This window comes from Thunnus thynnus, chromosome 11 (genome assembly GCF_963924715.1).
Source record: "Thunnus thynnus chromosome 11, fThuThy2.1, whole genome shotgun sequence".
In the NCBI taxonomy this organism is placed as follows: domain Eukaryota; kingdom Metazoa; phylum Chordata; class Actinopteri; order Scombriformes; family Scombridae; genus Thunnus; species Thunnus thynnus.
The window spans coordinates 16,046,820-16,067,483 of record NC_089527.1 but is presented as its reverse complement, the minus strand read 5'-3'; positions in this window follow the sequence as shown (position 1 = coordinate 16,067,483).

The window sequence follows — 20,664 nt, the reverse complement described above, 5'->3', positions numbered from 1 at the left end:
AGCAAAGCCTCACAGAGCTAGCATGGCTGTAGACTTTAAGTCTTGTTATCTACTTTATTTAGTCATTTCACGGGGTGGACATACAGCACTGCATACACAGAGTACAGTTAGAATTAGTGTGCAAACATGTAACTAGGACATAGGGCTATCTCCAGTCCTTTAGGCTAAGATTATCACTTGGCTAATTTAGCTCTATTCCAGTCCACCAGTTGGCTCAGAGTTCATTTCTTTATCATTGTTCATGACACAAAGTTGTTAGGAGGTGGTTAGTTCTGGATGAAAATCAGGCTCAGTGTTACTTGGAAAGAGGTGGTGTACAATCTCATTTAAAAAGCTCCAAATGTTGTTAGTGATAGGCTGAATACTTTGTGATTAGAGCTCCTGTAAAGATGAATGCAATCCATCTAATCCAGTTGATCAGTCAAACTTTGTAGAAGACAAAAATTGTTAAATTACTGAAATGTAAAAAAACAAAAACAAGAACAACACAAAAAAAGTGCTGTGGAGCTAAGCTTTTTGATAAGTGAATTTATTCACACATCAAAGGAAGTGTTAATTAAAATCATTTGTTGCACAATTTGGCACTTTAGTTGAGTTTAGTCTGTAGCCTGTCTAGTGAAAATTATTGTGTAGCATCAGAATTCTGTTTTGTGTTTGACTTTTGATGAGGCCAGTTGTTTTCTGTGAAGGCTTTTCATGTTTTGAATGATCTCCTTTATAGTGTTGGAGCGTTTCCATCCCTTTCGGCACACCGATTTTATGGTTCCATGTTTGTGAACCATTTTATGGAGACAGAACAGTGACAGTTACATTTTGGCACTGAAAATAAAATTTGGCATTGAAAGCAAAACCTGAGCTGAAAAAGGAAACATTGGCATTGAAACATTTGAATTGGAAAAAGTTGTATTGGCGCTGAAACAATTTCAACTGAAAAATAAAACATAGACATTAAAAAAAAATTACAATCTTACAATCTTATTATCTTTGAGAAGCATGACCAGCTGGTCTCACTCAGCCAGCGGTTCCTCACATCTCCAAAAATGTTGCAGCAGATTTACAAACAGGCATTTATTTGGATAAACTGGCCACATATTAGGAATCTACATGGTTACTAGGGGTGTGCCCGAATACAAACACGATATTCAGCAAAGCACAAATAGCGTTTTTTTTTTTTTTTTTTTTACGAATATCTGTTTCATACAAATATTTAAAAAATTATTTGTTTTCGGGAAGAAAAAAAAAGTCAAATACCAGCATGCAGGTCGGTTACATCGCTATCTCAGTCTCTCTCCTCTGCTTGCTGTTACGTCTATCAGCAGGTCTCAGCGAGGGGAGTCACATCCATCTGCTACATGATGCACATTTCCTAATTCCCAGAGTTGGGGGTGTTCCCCAAAGATAAAGCTGAGCTACTGACACGCGCAAAGTGCTCCCAAGGGACTCTCCATAACCTGTTGTTCCCGTTCCCCTTTCCACAAAATTAGGTTGTAAAAAATAGGCAATACATGAAAAGTGCAAAGCAATAATCGCCTTTGAAGTTCTTCCCTACACGTTACATGCTGAGCTGTCTCTGTGTTAAGGGTGTATAAATAGGTAGAGGTCTGACTGCAACGAGGTGATGAGTAAAGTTTTAGCTCAGTAGTCAGCATAGTCATTTGTGATCTGGGAGACTCCAGTTCAAGACCCAGTGTGGGGACCTCCTTCATAAGGTAATTTATTCATGAACATTTATTGTAACACTTTAATTTTCTAAAATTAAAAGTGTAATAAAAACAAAAACATATATTATTTGAATATAAATACAAATAATTTTTGCTGCCTTAACAAACACAGGTACAAATACCAATAGTGGGCCCTCTGCACATCCCTAATGGTTACTTTCTCACCTGAAAAAATATTAAATCTTAATAAAGTGACAGATTACAGTCTTAGAGCAAAAAAGACACCAGTCTGGCTCAAAATTGCTGCCATGATGCCATCGCCCTTGGATATCCCATCTTTGTTGCGCTGCAAGGCATACTGGGTAATGTAGGCCCAGCAAGGGCCCTCCTCTCTACGTTAAAACGGCGAAAGAAAGTTGAAACTGAAAAACAGAAAGTTGAAACTGAAAAACAGTGACATTGAAAAAATAATGACAGCATAAAAAAATCTGTCACTGAAAAAATACATACGTGAAGAAAAAATCTGAAGATTGACATTGAAAAACAAAATAACAACATAGATAACAAAATAAAATAAGATAATAAGATTGTAAGATTGTAATTCTTTTAATGTCCATATTTTATTTTTTTAGTTTTCAGTGGAACTTTTTTCAGTGCCAATACTTGTTTAAGTGCCAATACAACTTTTTCCAATAGAAGTGTTTCAATGCCAATTTTTATTTTTTCAGTACAGATTTTGTTTTCAGTGCCAAATTTTATTTTCAATGCCAAAATGTAACTGTCACTGTTCTGGCTCCAAACCAGCATTTCAGCAAATTAATTAATGCTAATCATTCATCTGTGTGCAATTGAAAACTTACAAGCCTATAACTGAGTAATAAAGAACATTTTAAGGGTATTTTATTTTGCATCAATTGTGTTTAACTTAAGCCTGTATAGAACAATAGGGTGGGGTCAATGTTGGTTGGATTGGACTGACTGCAAATATCTACCAATAGCCATGACTTGTATTGTGATTGTACCACTCATATTCACTCTGTGTACGCGTACTCTCACCACGTACAGTCTGTACACATGCCTTTTGTGTGGTACTAATCGGGTAAATCAACAGCAATCATAGGTGATGATGACAATCTAAAGCTTTTTACATTGATCTACATTCTAGATCTGTTTATCAGTATTGTTGCTAAAACTAATGCAGACTAGTCACACGCTTCAGATACATAATATACATGAATAAATTACTGTTACCTGGAAACTCAAATGAACACAAAACAGACATTGCTGCAACATCTGCCCTACATTTAACTCATTCACATCAACGGTGTCATCACAGATGAGTCATGTCAGCTAAAACTGGCATTTCAACAAGACACATGTTAAGGTCCACCCAACTTTCATACTTGTATCACAGTGAAAGGACAGACAACAGCTAGTCATCTGTTTCTGTGTGTGCTGATTTTTCTTTGTGTGTTTACTAGAAATGGAAACCAGACAGTGCAACTTTTTTTATTTTACTAAGCAAAACTCTTTTACTGGAGGCCTTTTCTGGCCAAAGAAGGAACTCGATTATACTTTGAGAACCACATGCCCCCATATGACTCAAGATTTATTTCAAAATGTACTCTGCTACTGATTATCTGCTAAAATAGTAATCAGTAATGTAAGTGTTGTATTACTCAAATTCAGTGGTGTAATTTTTACCATGAAAGTATTCCACCACCCACTGAGAAGCCTCAGACAGCTTAATTACTTTCATTTCTTTAATGTTCCTTTAGAACAACAATACACTTTGGAGTGAAAAAGACATTTCGCCTCAATGCCTCATTAGGCTCGCCCATCATGAATATGTTTTTCCAATGTATTTCTTCAATTTTGCTGCTCTAAAGGAAATATTAATGATATGAAAATATGAAAAGGGTCTGAAGTCTTTCATTTCACAGTAATGATTATATAACTGGAAATAATTGGAAAATTATTCCTGCATGGAAGAGCCTGTGGGAAAAGCACAGCTTTGTACATGACATCTGTAACCTATGGTGTCAGATACAGGAATGGTTTATTTTTTGCATGACATCAAATCTAGTACATCAGCTAAAATTCAATCAAATTCACTTTATCTGCATCTATCTATTACTTCACTTGTGTAAATTAGTGCCTATCCACCTATAATCTCACATTCAAGCCTTAGGTATGACTCATTTCCCCTTGCATTTATGAAAAGGGAGGGATATTTTTCTTAGATGTGTATTATGAAAGATCAACCTGTGCTGTGATGAGCTGATGGAAAAAAAAGAAATTAAGCTGGTGTACGAGGAAGGACATATACTGTTGCACTTATTTGGAACTCCACTTCGATGTCGTAACCGAGGCTTCAGTCAGCTGTTGCCATACGGATTTCATAGACGTGACTTAATGGGAACACAGATGGTGACTTTAAACGTAATGTTTAGGACGTGTGCACTCACTCACTTTATGGTAAGTACACAAACTGCCTACCCAAGACAAGTGATATACAGACAGCACACAGACCATCATTTCCATATGGCTGAATAGAGCTTACAGTAATACCATTTCACCAGCTGTGCAAAAATGGTGGTAAAAAAGAAAGACTCAATTCAAAGCATCTCTGTCAACGGCATAAACTCAAAACACATCTCATCACACATACTTCACACAGTGATGTCACCCCTCTCAACAGGCTGTGTTTACAAAAGGCACCTAGACCCATTAGCAACTCATGCTAGTGTTAAAAAATACTTCACAGTCCACAGTTTCATTGCTGATGTGCTTTTGTTGAGCCAAAATAATATCATGAGGCAGACTGACCAGCCTGAGTTCTGAGAAAAGATGGGTTGATTCTTCATTGCCTATTTGAACTAATTTAACAGGTTTTGCAGTGATTTCAACACTGGGTTGAAAAAAAAAGCTTCATAATACAGTAGAAAGTTATGCTTCAGAAAGTTGGAGGATGTGACTGAGTGACATTAATTACAAAGATGCAGATGGTGCATTAATGTATACTGTATGGGATTTATCTGGGTCCAACTGTGGATTAATTCATTTTTAGTTTTATCCATTTTTGTTCCCTTGTCCCTGGATACAAAATTTCATAAGCCAGTCCATCCCATAAGGGCTCTACAGCAACAGCTCAGCAAGACATGAGATCACTTCTCCTCAGTGTTACTCAGCTCAGTCCCTTTTAATTCACACAAAGGCAAAATAGTGTTTGAATACATTTTAAATACACACTGAAGAATGTTGAATGTTTGATGAGCCTGACACTGTTTCTTATGAGTACCATCTTGATTCTTCTGTTGTGAAACTGGGACATTGCATCTGTATTGATGTCCCATCTTCTCCACTGCAATAATGCACATATTGCAACTTATCTTTTAAGCAATGTTTCAAGGTTTAGGTTGGGAAAGTCTCAGTTGAATCCAGCAGGAATCACGATTTGAGACCATATTTAGACATTTTTTCCCCCACGTCAACTGAATTGAAATGAAATGAAACAGAATGAAAGTGAATTTTTTCAGTAGTTCCACAGCAGTCAGTATAGATTCTTGCGGCTAACCTGCAGCACGCTGTACTGTCCTCCCCACACGGTTGACTATTTACTCTCCTAGCTCTTCTTCCCTCTCTTCTCTGTCCACTAAAAACAGCCGTGGACCCTCTGCTGTCACTAACTCCCCCTTGTGGTATGATCATAGTGCTGCTATCCTTATTCCTATCCATATTACAAACAGACTGTCAAACCTTAAATGTGGGAGATTGCAACCAACTGAATAGCCCTCCCCTCACCCTCCCCTCCCAAGCGTGTAGGAAAACCTACAGTGCCCACGAAACTTGCAAAAAACGTGAAAGGCTACTGTAGAAACATGCCGGTGCAACAGCGGGCTCCGTTGAAGAGGACCCACTCATTCTAAAGTAATGAAAACACAACTATTCTTATTTTAATGAGATTATACACTAATTAAAACATACTTATGAATATTATATTCCATTTCTCACTTTCACACTGCACCTTTTTTCATTTGCCACCTGTTCAGCCTGGATACACGGTCCATAGAAAATCTACTTGGTGTGGAGTAAATGCTAATAACTGAATTAATGTTGAACACTCTCCCATGAATAAATCCATCATGAAACCTCAGATCAAGATGGCTTTAATTAATGCAAGGTTGCTCTAAAACAAGTTGTTTATCCTAAGGGACTTCTTTGAGTCTCATGATCTTGACTTCTTGTTTATAACTGAGACCTGGTTGATATTTGGAGACAACATGGCCTTGACTGAACTGTGTCCCACGGACTGTAACTTGGTCAGTGCGCCCAGGATGTCCGGTCGAGGAGGAGGCCTGTTGTTACCAAACAATTCAGCTGCCGCTCTGTGGACATCAGAGATTTCAACACCTTTGAGGCACACATGCTCAGGACAGGGTTGGCTAATCCTCTCTTCTCTTTGTTGATTTACTGCCCATCTGGCCCAAATAATGGTTTTCTAACTGAATTTGCTGAGTTTTTATCCTCTGTGGTTGCTGAACTTGACAAAGTTATGATTTATGGTGATTTCAATATACATGTTGATGATGCATCAGATAAGTTTGCAGCTGAGTTTTTGAGCACAACTCAGTCTTTAAAATTAACATGTATCAGGGTCAACACACAATCATGGTCATACTCTTGATTTGGTTTTTACTTTGGGTCTGAACCTCAATGCTTTATGTGTTGACAACTTTTTGTGTGTTATTTTTGATACTGTTTTTAATGTTGACATCCAATCCATCAAACGCACTACTCTTTCTCGCACTCTCAATAGCCACTCTGCTGACAACTTCTCTGTCTTTGTAGACATTAGTAAGGATATGACTTACCCTGTCCAGACCAGACTTAGTCTGCTCCTTTAACAATCTCTGTTTGTCAACCTTAGATTTGGTTGCTCCTTTTAAAAATTGTACTGTCAACTCATCCCCTTGGAAGACCAATAACTTACACTGTCTAAAAGGAGAGTGCAGAAAGGTTGAGCGTAGGTGGAAAAACACTTTCATCTTTTAATCAGAAAGTGAAAGAGGTTAGAACTGCCTATTTTTCCGACCTGATTCTCTGTAATAGGAAAAATCCTAGAGCTTTGTTTAGCACAATGGTGAACGCTGCCCCTCCCCCTGTACCAGTCTTTTCAAATGACGAGTGTTAAATGTTTCTATCATTTTTTGTGGATGAGGGCACTGACATAAGGTCTAAGATATTGCCTTTCTGTACCCCTACGGTTGACTGTCTAGCCCATGTTTCTCTATTGAGCCAGTTTAGCCCAATTTCTTTGGAAGACCTTACAGCCATTGTCTCTCCAATGCATCCTCCTCTAGTCCTCTTGACATTGTTCCAACCTCTCTTTTTAAAGATGTTTTTGGCTCCTTAGGCCCAATCATTCACTCCATTGTGAGTGTATGGCTGTGTGCCTGATTACTTTAAACATGCTATCATTCAGCCATTCTTAAAAAATAACAAGCCTTGACCCATCACTTCCCAGTACTATAGCCCTATATCCAAACTTCCTTTAATTCCCAAAGTCTTGGAGAAAGTAGTTTGTAAGCAGCTCCTATATGTCCTGGACAACAATGATATCTTTGATAAATACCAGTATGGAATGATATCCTAATGTATGCTGATGCTGGGGAGTGTTCATTCTGTTGCTGCTTGACCTTAGTGCAGCCTCTGACACTGTTGACAACTCTATTCTCCATAGTAGGCTTCAGCAAGGAGTGGGTATAGGTATAACTGGGACTGCCTTGAATGGTTTGCATCGTATTTGTCCAACAAGAGTTTTTCTGTGGCTATTGATGATTATGTCTCCTCAACTGCTCTGTTGACTTGTGGCGTGCCACAGAGTTCAATCCTTGGTCCTATTATTCCCTCCCTGTACATGCTTCCCCTTGTTTTCTTAGTGGTTTTAAGTGTATTTCTTATCATTGTTATGCGGACGATACACAGTTGTACATGTCTTTCAATCCGAATGACCTTAGTAAGCTCTTTACCTTGCAAGACTACTACAACAGCTATCAAGGACTGGATGTCATATAACTTCCCCCAGCTTAACTCTGACAAAACAGAAGTCCTTATTATAGGCCCTGAGAGCAATTATGATAAAATATGGCAACAAATGTTAAGTGAGCCTCAAAAAACCTATAGGAGTCTTCTTTGACCAACACATGATCTTTGAGTTGCATGTAAAGAAAGTGGTCCAATCCTGTTTCTTTCAACGAAGAAACATTGCCAAAATCAAATCGGTATAATCCTTTCAAGATCTGGAGAGGGTAATTCATGTTTTTGTCTCCTCCCGTCTTGATTGTTGCAATTCACTGTTCACCACCCCGAGTCACTCTTTGGTGTCTGGGCTCCGGTTGGTCCAAAAAGCGGCCGCTAGACTTTTAACCAAGACACGATGTAGGTCACACATTACACCAGTGTTGGCCACTCTACATTAGTTACCCATTGACTGCAGAATTGATTAAAAAAATTCTCTTAATCACCTATAAAGCACTACACAGGCTGGCCTTACTTTACATTTCTGAATTATTGTGTCCCTTGGACACTTTGAGATCGCTTAGATCTTCTGACCAAGGTCTTCTGGCTTACCTGAAATCTAAGCTAAAAACTAGGGGTGACCAAGCTTTTGCAGTTGTAGCTCCAACTCTCTGGAACCATCTTCCCTTAGTTATAAAAAACTCAGAGCCAGTGGAGAGTTCTAAGAAGCTGTTAAAAACTCACTTGTTTCGTAAGCACTTTGTTTTGTAATGTGTGTTTTCCTTCTGTGCAGTTTTAATGTGTTTATATTGTTATTTTCTGTTTTTATTTTGTTTTTTTCTGTTTCTAACTTTATTTTTATTTTTATTTTCTTTACAGATTTTTTTTGTACAGCACCTTGTAACTCCGGGTTTGAAAGGCACTTTATAAATAAATTTTACTTACTTACTTATTTATTTATAAATAATACAAAAACAAGCAAACTATTTGAATAAACAAACAAAGTAAAACCCAAATAGACAAATAATCCATTCAAAACCAAAGCGAGGCTCAGTACAGTATCACTGAGTTCAACACAGTTCATGTCAGTATTAATTTGAATTCAGCTGAGAGACAGTGACCTCAGTATCACGTTTTAACACCAGGGGAGACAACCGGTTACAGTATCCCTCACGAAATACTGCTGAGAGTGTACTTTGGGTGTGTTACAGCACATGCAACAGGTCAGCTGTGAGTGTGTTTGTGTGGTCATGGAGACGTGTGCATCTACTGTGCATGTAATAGTACTTTTACATGCACATTTACATTTACATTTACATTTTACATACTCTTACATTTGTAAGTTAACACAGTATACATACTGATGGTGTTCCAGTTATGTCCTTAAGAGTGTGTGTGCGTGCATGTGTCCATGTCCGCCTTGTAGGGTGTGTTGGTCAGCTGTTAATGATGCTGTCATATCAGGGAGTCTCCTTTCTCTGGAGAAAAGGCTGACTAATGACTAACTAACTGGCTGGCCTACTTTTACTGTGACATAAACTGGACCACTACAGGATACACACACAATCCTGTACACACACATCCATCTACACACACACACACACACACACACACACCCATACAGGGGCCCAGGCGCTATACCGAATTCTGTGCTAGTGACTAGCAAATCCTGTTCAGGTGCAGAGAACAAAAGTCAGAGTTAATCCTTGGATGACTGATGAATATTCTCTGTGCAGAGTTAGACAGGGGGTTTGAGAAAAGCCTGTGCTGTAAGGATGTCATCGGCCCTTATGAGAGGCCAAATTCATAGAGATATAAAGCTACAAAAGAACCTTCTCTAAACAAAGAATTTGACTCTGATCAAAACTTGGCTGTTACTTTTATGATCTCATTCTAAATGTTTGACAGAAACACCCCAAACTGTAGGTTCAGCTTTGACTCACCCAGTCACCAAAGTTGAAATGGTTTGCTGTATTTATTCTTTAATTACTTATTGTTTTATTGTTTTGTTCATGCATCTTAATCCAGACTCTCAAAAGACCAATGGATAAATACAAAAGCCCCAAAGAGCAATTTTTATTTGTCTTCAAAGTTGAAAGTCTACTTTTAATGCTATAATTCAAGACTGGGAAAATTCTAATAAAAAATATGATAAATATGCAAAAATATTTTCCTTCAAAGGAAACAACTCATACTCAAGGAACTTCTTTTATTGAGCCATGTACTATCAAAACCTCCTACTTGCAGAATCTCTTAATTTTATTATTGCACAATAAATAACTCAGACAAATTGCACAAAAGTAGTGGTTGAAGAAGACCTACAGCTGCACTATGCAAAATTTAATATCTAAAATTTATTATATAGCATGTGATCATCTTTCAGCCTGAAAAATGGGAAGCAAAACATTCTCCAGTTGCAGATTTTTCCATTTGGTCAAAATTAATTTTTGGAAGATGGCTACACATGATGCAAAGGATCTCTCCACCTCCATAATTAAGAAACAAAGAGAGTCATTCACCACCAAAAACTCAGCTTATGGAGCCTTTTTTCGACATTTCTTATGAAATAAGCCCATTTTCCGTCTAAATAATGATGAAGACAATCTGTCAAGCAGGTGTGAATCCATGAGGGCAGCTAGTGTTGATGCTTTGCTCATTGAGTAATGTCGAGGTGGATTTGGGAAATCCCAGCCATGTGAAAGACCTCAGCAAAGTTCCTTTGCAATAAAAGTAACTGAAAGAGAAGGATATGAAGTCTTAGATTTATCGAGGGAAGGAATATTGCAGAGGGGAGTGTTTCCATTGTCAATATAACTCAGTGATTTAAAAAAGAAACCCTTAAACTCTCACCAGATAGAATAAATCCAGTCACTCTGGGACCTACGCCCATTAAAATAAACTAATGCTCTTTTGTTGTGGGAGAGCCCTCAGAAACAAGCCTGCAAAACTCTTTTGGATTGGTGCATGGCTATTGATTTAGTAACTGAAAATGTCATATTTTGAAAATGTGTTTAACACCCCAGGATGCTAAAGCATTCATAAACACACACAAAGACTCACATGGATAACACTCCTGGTTTAGTGTAACATTTTCCTCCACATGTACCCTGTAATTATAGACATAAATTGTAGAGCAGCTGTGAGATGACCGCTTTCTCTGGGATGACAAGCAGAACACCCACACATACACACACACACACACACACACACACACACACACAAAGCACTTTGCACACATGCACGTCCCCAACAATAGAGACACACAACTGTTCACGAACATGTACACACTAATACACGCTCATCAGGTGGCAGGGATAATGAGACTCTCTATCGTGTCGCAGGTGATCCCGCCTTAGGTGTTCTAGGATGGAAAAGATTAGCTGAGGATTGAAAAAGAGTGAATAAAGTAATGCATGAATACACAGACAAGTATGAGGAGGATTAACAAAGCAATAAAATGGCAGATGTAAGTTTGCTATATGTGAAACAAACATGGCTGATTTATGAGAGTTCTCAGAGGATTCTTGAGAGTAGAAAACAGCAATGTTGGATGATGGATATGGTCAAAGGTTAAATGAATAAAGTGAGAGATATTTAAATGAGCTGAAAGAAATAGAAAGGAGGGGTAAATTCTATAACGTAAGAGCATCTCTGATCAACTCAATCACCGTTTGAATGATTGAAAAACAAACTCAGAGAGAAAAACAAAAGGGAGAAGGCTCAGGACAAATACAGACAATCACTAAGTGGAGAACACAGCTACAGCGGTGACTTTAAGTGGCAAACTAACAGCACTGATTCATGAGAGTGTTTGTTCGTGACTGACGTCACGGACAGAGAGAGTCAGACAGTACATGTCTGAGCACTTGGTCCTCTGGAAATCATTATACTGCCGATGCTTTCCCACCAAACAGAGATACAGCAGGTATAGAGAAATAGTGAGATTTAATAAATACAGATATAACAAATGAGATAAAACCAGACTGGAACAAAGAGAGGAGAAGGGCAGAGACAGAAAATATAGTGCTGAGCACTGAAGAAAAAGTGAAAGGATAGAGAGGAGGAGAAGCAGGAAGAGCTAGAGGGAGGAAGGAGGGGATGGAGAGACATCTGTTTTGTTTCAGAGACAGGTTAAAGGCTGATAGCAGGGCTTAGAGAGAGAGAGAATGAAGGAGACAGAGGAGAGACAATCGCAGAGGGGGGAAAAGGAGCAGACTGAAGAGGAAAAAGAGTGCGAGGAATTTGGAAAACATTACAGTGATAGAAGTGTCTAATTGGAAGAGACAAACATTATTATTAACTGCAGAAATCTAAGGGCATGTCTCATACTGTGTTTGTGTGTGTGTGTGTGTGAATGGGTGTGTCTGCGCTCTAAGTGTAGGTGTTTGTGGATGCGTGTCTCTTTATGTGTGTGAGTTGGTTCTGGATATTGTATCTTATTAGGGAGGATATTTCTTCACCCAATGTGTTTTACATGTGTGTGTGTGTGTGTGTGTGTGTCTGAGAGAGAAAGAGGGAGTCAGACAGAGAGAGCAAGAGAGATGGAAAGAGTTAGAGATAAAAGCGGACAGATAAGATAAAGACTAGGAAAAGAATATCTATGAGGAGAAGAAACCATAATAAAAGATGAAAGGGAAAGCTTGGTGTGGGAGCAATAAAAGACACCGTAACACAGAGAGGGCTGGTTAGTATCAGGAAGCCATAATAATACACGGTCTAAGAGAGGCAGGAGGCTTGTATCAGAGGGTGTCTTTGCGGTTTTACTGTCCCAAATCCCTACTGCCTTGAAGAAACCTCCCATCTCCAGTTTTGTCATTTACACATTTCCCTACACGATGAGAAACACCAGACTGTAGGTGATCAAGAATACATTCAGGTAGTTTTGAAATTATTAACAGGTTCTCCAAATAAAAGGCTTTTTCACAGGACAATTCATGTTACTTTTCACCTTTGGATACCTTTTATAAAGACAGTCAGGTAATGTTATATACCCCTGTTTTTCAAGCAAGTCAAATGCTTGTCCTATAATCCCTCCTATAAATTAACTTTATAAGGTTTTTGTGTCAACACAGCTTTTGTGCCATTAAAAATTTTCAACTAAAATGTAGCGGTACAGCAGTGAAAATTAGGTTTCTTGAAACACAAAGAGTGTTGAGGGACTCTGGCGAGGGCCCAGACACAGTAATTATGCTCTTCTCCTCTGAGAAACAAGAAAGGAGGTCTTGCTAATGTAATCTCAATTTTATCTTCTTAGGGGGCGGGAGGCTGGATGGGAGACAGAATAAAAGCGAGAGAAACAGAGGGAGGGAATATGAAAAAGAGAAAGAGAAAGAGCATCAACTAGAGGAAATGGAAAGGCAGGGACTGCCATTTCAGAATCACTATCCCCAGTTATGGTGATGTCTTCTTATTCCCTATTCTCTGTCATAGCCTACATTTATATTAAAGTCACTGAAGCGATTCTCCTCTCTACACAATGACTTTATAGAGACAGCATCAGATATACTAAATATACCCTCATCCCCTTGTGTCTGCTCCAGCTTAAATGTTACAATACTTCCACATCATTGGCACTCTCCTCTGCAGTGACTTGCAGAAAAGTAGTGACTTATACATCTTATAGCACATAGAATATGCTAAAGGCAGTTGTAAATGTCTGCAGCTTAAGTCTGGGTATGATTTGCACTCTGCCATTGTCCGTCTGCGCAGTGTGTATATTGTTGAAGAAGCTGAAGTACAAGTAAGATTATTTTTGCCAAAATTTTTACTTAGTGCTAGACTGCTTGGTGACGGGTGAATAAATAATATTGAAAGTGGCCTCTTGAGAGTAACATTTTCTGGACTTCATTTAAAAGCAGATAGTGCTACTGAGTGCATGAGCAGGCATATGGGTGCATGTGAATTTGTGTATGAGCACATTATGACACGAAGAGCAGCAGTCAGGATCCTCACGTCCATTCCCTATACTCCCCTGAATCTGTGTATATTTTAACAAGTGTGTTTTGTGTATATTGTTTTATGATACAAAACCAAACCAAATTACACTGCTCTAAGCTATACACATGAGATTCTTTGTTGATTGCATGCAAAGGAACTGATTTAATCTCCGACTCAAAAACACTGACACCATCAAAGCAGAACACATTCAAGCTCAGTTCATAGACTATAGAGACTTTTAGCAAGCCTGTATTTGTTGCTGACCAGTTTCCGCTTTCTTCCGGTCACACTGGGGACCTATGTGTTCCTTTGTTGACATGACATAATGAGGATCCAGTTGGTGATTCAAATATTTCCAGGTCCCACAGCAGTTTTCTGTTAAGTATGATAACCAGTTAAACCTACTTAGACAAATTTAAGTCCAATATTCACTCTCCTTTTAGCTTTAGTTTGGTCTCAGCCATTAGAAATATCTGGCTTTGGACTTTCTCACTGAAAACAGCTGTCTGCTGCACCTGGAAACGACACTAATGAGAGTGCTAAGAACCAAAACAGTAAAGTTATGGGCTTGAAAACCAAAGCAACAAGGTGAAAGTTGCTAAGCTCTGTAGAGCGGAGAGGGAATACATCTTTCACATTCAGTACATTCATGTGATCCATTGTTGATATAAAAATATTTATCACAGTCCCTGTACCGGCAGCCCATTTAACCAATGATAACTGGAGGAATAATGAAAGCAGAGATAACACCAGCAGGAACCAATAAGGCTGAATTTGCGCAGTACAAACTATATGATACTTTAAAAAGAAGATAATAAAACAAATGATGTTAGCTCCATGTTATAACTCCCAAACCTGCAAATTAAAGCAAACATCACAAAAACTTCAAAGGATATGGCATTCCACCAAACTGGAAGAATCCTTCTTAGTCTGGCAAGATAATCTTAAAACATAGAGGAAGGCCCTCTGTAATGCCAGAGCTGCCTATTACTCATCATTAATAGATGAGAATAAAAACAGCTCTAGGTTCCTTTTTAGTACTTTGGCCAGGCTGAAAAAGAGCCATAACTCTATTGATCCATGTATTCCTATAGCTCTCTGTAGTAACAACTTCATGAGCTTCTTTAATGGTAAAATTCTAACTATTAGAGACAAAATTAATTACCTCCTGCCCTCAACAGGCACCAATTTATCCACAAACACAGGAACCTAAGAAATAGCTGTAAAACCTGACATATATTTAGACTGTTTTTCTCCAATTGACTTTTCTGAACTAACAACGATTTCTTCATTTAAACCATTATCCTGTCTCTTAGACCCAAGCCCAACCAGGCTGCTTAAGGAAATCTTACCCTTAGTTAGCCCCTCTTTACTAGATATGATCAATCTGTTTTTATTAACAGTCTATGTACCACAGTCCTTCAAGGTAGCTGTAATTAAACCTCTTCTTAAAAAGCCTACTCTTGAACCATCTTCTAGTTTGGGTCCGGGAGGCGGACACCCTCTCTACATTTAAGAGTAGGCTTCCTTTTTGATAAAGCTTGCAGTTAGGGCCCGCTCAGGCTTGCCTTGAACTAGCCGCTAGTTATGCTGCTATAGGCCTAGACTGCCAGGGGACTTCCCATGATGCACTGAGCTCCTCTTTCCTCCTCTCCCTCTCCATCTGTAAGCATTCATGTACCATTAATACGTGTGACTAATGTGGCATCGTCCCCGTAGTTTTGTGCTTTCTCGTCTTGCAGGAGACCTTTGGCTGCGGACCAACGGATGTCCAGCTTGATGCCCACCGCTACCTATTAGTCATTTTTGCCCACTGCTAGTGCTATTATTACTAGTCATAATTCTATTATTATTTTTGTTGTTATTTTTATTATTGTTGTTGCTGTGCTTCTCTGCCCCCCCTCTCTCTCAACCCAACCAGTCAAGTCAGAAGGCCGCCCACCTAGAGCCAGCAAGTGCTTGCTCATGGGGGAATGTTGGGAATGTTGGGTCTCTGTAAATAAAAGAGTACAGTCTAGACCTGCTCCATGTGAAAAGTGCCCTGAGATAACTTCAGCTGTGATTTGGTGCTATATAAATAAAATTGACTTGACTTGACAAGCAATACACATTTGTTAAGCAGAAACTCAGGTTCAACATGGAACATGTTGTTTCATGAATGTTGTGAGTAGCCAAAAAATTAACACAGGTTTTGGGACGGTATGACTAGGTGTGAAACTTCACATAATTTATGTCGCACATCCAGAGTTTTGAACTGTGAAACTGCTAAGTTGTTTAGTATGAACTGCATGTTGACTGTGAGACCTGAATCCATGGCAACCCAGTTATCTACCTTCCAAGCTGTTGCACATCCGAAAGGCCTGATGATTACAAACCTGGAAGTCATCTCTGTCCTACACACTGTGTTAGGTAAGTCTGGTATCTGTACATACTGTGTATTTTTTTGTTCATGCATGAGTTTGTGTAAGTGTGTGTGGCAGTGTGCGTGCTAAATAGCTACTTGTGGGGATGTATTCAAGCATGCTTTATTATGTGCATGCACGTCACAGTGAATGTGTGGATAAGGAGATTTATCTGGGCACATCAACATTTGCCATAGACCCTGTCTGTTTGTGTTTGTACGTGTGTGTGTGTATGTGCTTCTATGTGCATGACAAGCTACAGGGAGTGCAGGCAACACCATCAGAGATTTAACAGGAGAGGTTTTCTGAGTCAGCAAACCTGAGGGGATCTGAGTCAACTCACGACTGGTGCTTGGTGTTTATATGTGTGTGTGTTTGTGCAATCAAAGTGATGTCATGTGTGAAAGAGCCACATGTCTGTCAAATGTGAAAACGTGAAAGGGCAAAGGATGATGCTGAAGATTATGGTGTACAAAGTGGATGTGTTAAAAGACCATCACAATTTCTCATTTGTCAGACTCACCATATACTGTGAGCCCCAACCTTAATTCTAGTTGTATAAATAAAAACTTAGATTCAGCTGATTCTTTACAAATCTAATACAAACCATATGCACTGTAAAGATTCAGCTCACGATTAAGATTTGCTGCCAAATCTAATCATGATCTGAACCTTTCTCTAAATTCGAACTAAAAAACATATCCTGTTCTCAACCAAACTATGGGAAATTTGTATTATGTAACAAATGAGATTGTCATGTCTTTTTGCACGTCATCATATAAAAAGACAGACCGTAAAAAAGAGGAAGAGGGATAAAGACAGTGAGACCCCAAAAGGCAAAGGAGAAGGAGAGAGGAAAGGAAATATCCCCTGAAGCACTCGGCTCATATTTAGACATAGACAAACAGAGGAGTCAGCCTGCCAATGCTACTTACCAAACTGATTCAGATTCACTGGCTGCTGCCTACTTCAATATGCGGTGCAGATCAAGCGTTCATAAACATTTCAAGTTGGGAAAATTCAAAACATATACTCATGCCCTAGGCTTTACTGTGACACAGTAGTCTTGCCATCTGGATGATGACCAGAATCCACCCTTTAACCTTTGACCTTAGTTTCCAGTACCAACACTCACTTCCTCTGGTATTTATTCTTTAAACCCAGAAATCTTGGTTGTGAAAAGAAGGCAGATTAAACCACTCATATCAGCATAGTGCGGTTTTATGTGGGACAAGTTATTGTAACGCATATTTTGATGCAACCATTGTAGTAATTTGCCTACAGTGAGGAACAAATGCCTTTTTTGCTTAAGTTATGTCACACATCTTTTCAGTTGCAACACAAATGAAAAGAGCTCTATTGTTCAAAGTATTCCACAGGCTGTTTCTGCAATCTGATGTTGTGACAACTGAACAATGGCAAAAATGGCCTTCCTCTCTGTAGTCTTGTGTCCCATTGCATAAACCGTCAAGAAATGTCAAGTGAAAAATGAAATGTAATTTAAAAAGACATCATTTCATCCATTGTCTGTGTACTTTTTGTGAATGGCACTAAAGTAAGTGGGATTGTGTGGCCAGATAATAAGAATTAACTTCAAACTACTGTGTAATTTTATTAAATAATACTGGGACTTTGGGAGAGGTGGAAAAACAAAAATGACAGGTTTAGAAAGGCTCACGCAATCACTGCTAGGTCTCCCAAACCCCAAGGGCAGATCAAATTACATTTAATATCACTTATTTCTTACCAGAAAAGGAACTTACAAACTACATATGTGGTATATTTGTGGCCGCATACTTGCGCTAAAGAAAGCTTTGAGTGCTTTTGATAAAACTGGGACCCTTGAAACTGGAAATGAGATTTCAGTATTTACAAACCTCACATTTGGTTGTCTTAGACAGATTTTTTCTCTTTTAATCATTTTGGGATTGATTTGTATTGCATTTATGTGGTGGGGAGTGACTGATTATCACAATTATAGTAATAGTCAGAAGATTGGACAATGATTAGTTGACAAAACCAGCTCGTCTCATTCAAATGAGAAACACCTGACGAATGGAGACTTTTCAGGGTTGTCAGTTCAGATTCAAGTTTTGTAGCAATTGCTTTTAGATGGAACCTAATCAAGTGTACTTACTGTATACATACTGTAGTATGTTTACACAGATGTACTGTATATCAGATTAAAAGTAAGGTAATTTAGCATTACATAGGCGGAAGGTTCTGAGCTCAGGGTAAAATGTACAAAAGGATACAAAAGGAACCTTTTTGACCACAGAGACAGTCTTTTTTGGAAAAACAACCGTATTGTTGGAATTCCTAAATAGAATTATGTTTACGTTTGCCTGACTAGGACCTCCTTGTTGCAGTGTGAATTATGACAGCCGCCTAACTGAAAAAAAGACGGAGATAATGTGATATTATTATAATCATTGTTATAAAACCTTGTGGGGAGAAGGACAGGGTGGTTGAGTCTACAAAGTGTGTAACTTTGACATGGGAGACCAATTTTCAAATCTCATTTTCTGCTACCCATGACTGCAATGTCTTAAACAAGTATGATTTTTGGCTTTTTTGGGCTTTATTTGATAGCAGACATTGCAATTATGTGGTATGCACCCCAACCATCCAGCTATCAAGACACCCAGTAGTTCTTCTTTTAAACATGACCACAATCTTTCCTTAAAATATATGACTAGTGATTTTCTATATTTTTCTTAATCTCAACAAATAGAGCATTTTTTTTCTTAAATGATCCTACTTACAAGATGCCAAAGCCTGCTATCGTTTATTATTCTTTGCCATAAAAACTTTTAAAAACACTGGGTGTCTGTCTCTGGGTGACATGTTCCTTCATTACCATGAAAATGACTACTGTAGTTTATTTTTAGTCAATCCCACATACACCATTCTGAAAAATGCACTATTTACTTCTATTTGAGTAACTTTTCCTTAAAACTACAGTGCCCATCTGTTTTACGAAACTACTTAGCCTTTTTAAAAAATGGATGTTTATATTCATGACCAGTTTTTAAAGTTTTAAGTCATCAGTAGGAATCAATGAACTTGGGGCTCAGAGCCACAGACAGGGCAGAGATGTCAAAAAGTATTGAGGGACAGACTAACACACTGCTGGTTTTGATCTTGGATTCATTGACAATTAGAATCATACTTTAAACTTTGCCAAGTAGTTTTCTGGTTCTGGAGGGTACTCACTAATAATTTCATCCTGCTGGTAAAAGCACCAGAGCACTTATTTTGTAAGGCAATGACAAACAACCTATTTTGTCGTTTAGTTTGGAGGACATGTTGCATCACCACAAAACACACACACACACACACTGGAGGCACATTCCAATGTGTTGCGATTATCAGTCAGAAACAGGTGTGCTTTCAGCCTAAATCTTCAGAAAGAGGGGGAAAAAGAGGGATGACCTACATATCTTTAATGATAGCAAAAGCATGACCTCACCCCCACCACTCCCTCCATTTCTTTACTTCTCTTTCTCCCTCTCTCGTCCCTCCCTGCATCTCCATTTCTCTTTTCTCTCCTCTGCTCTGTCGTTTCTCCCGCCCCGCCCCTCGTTCTATTTGTCTCTTCTCACCTCTTCACCCTCACTCATTACCACCATTTTCCTCCCAGCGGAGTGACTCAGCATTTTCTTCACTGTCGTCTCCCTCACTCATTTGTCTCTCTCTCTCTCTCTCTAAGTACATCGCACTCTCTCAACATTACAACGTACAGAAGTATAATGTATTGAATTAAAAACAAATCTGTGCCTCATTAAAACACTTTGTGTGGTGTAGCAGAAAGTGTCTCCAGCCCTTCTTGTTGGCAGCACTGTTTTCTTTGGGTTGTTAGGTTTGTCCATGCCCACCAGTTTCAATGCCCAGACTGTAATGTCTTCCTCCTGTTGCTCATGGTGCCCAAATAATCTACCGCTTGGTATTGTCCGTTTAGTGCTTATGATATTAGTTTACTTTGACTTTTTGTAGTAAGTTGATGTACTTCTCTTGTTGGTCCAGCTTGTTATAGGGCTGTGCTGTGGCGATGTTTGAAGAGCTGACGCTCCTGACCTGTTGAGGGGACTTTTTTCCATCCTCTCTTTTGGCAACACAACACATACATTGTTGTGTTTCTGTGGGTTCTCATAGTCTTGTAAGGGGCCACACTGTTCAGTTCCGTACTATAAAATTGGTTCGGTTATGAATTAATTCTTTTAGCCAGGTGTGGGTTGGTATAGGTATGTCTGTATATTTTTTATGACATAGAAAGTCCTCCATTCTTTGTCATTTACAGTTAAGTTAAAATTGTCTGTAGATATAATTATTTGTCCTAAATATGTACAATTAAAGGATATGGCTGGCGTTTATCATATCAGGCTATATAGCAGGCTTTGGAAACACACACAACACTTGTGAGTAGGATCAATTCATTGGCTCTGCACATGAGATTTGTTGACAATATAAAATTATAAAAATATAGAAAATCACCAGCTATATCCTTTAAGTATTTGTTCAATCTCAGAAGTACCCAGTAAAAAATGTTTTGATTTGCCTTACATGGGTCTTTTTCCAGAAAGCCTTGGTCTTGGTCTTCACAGTCAATGCTCAGGTCTGACCAGGGCTGGACTGGGATGAAA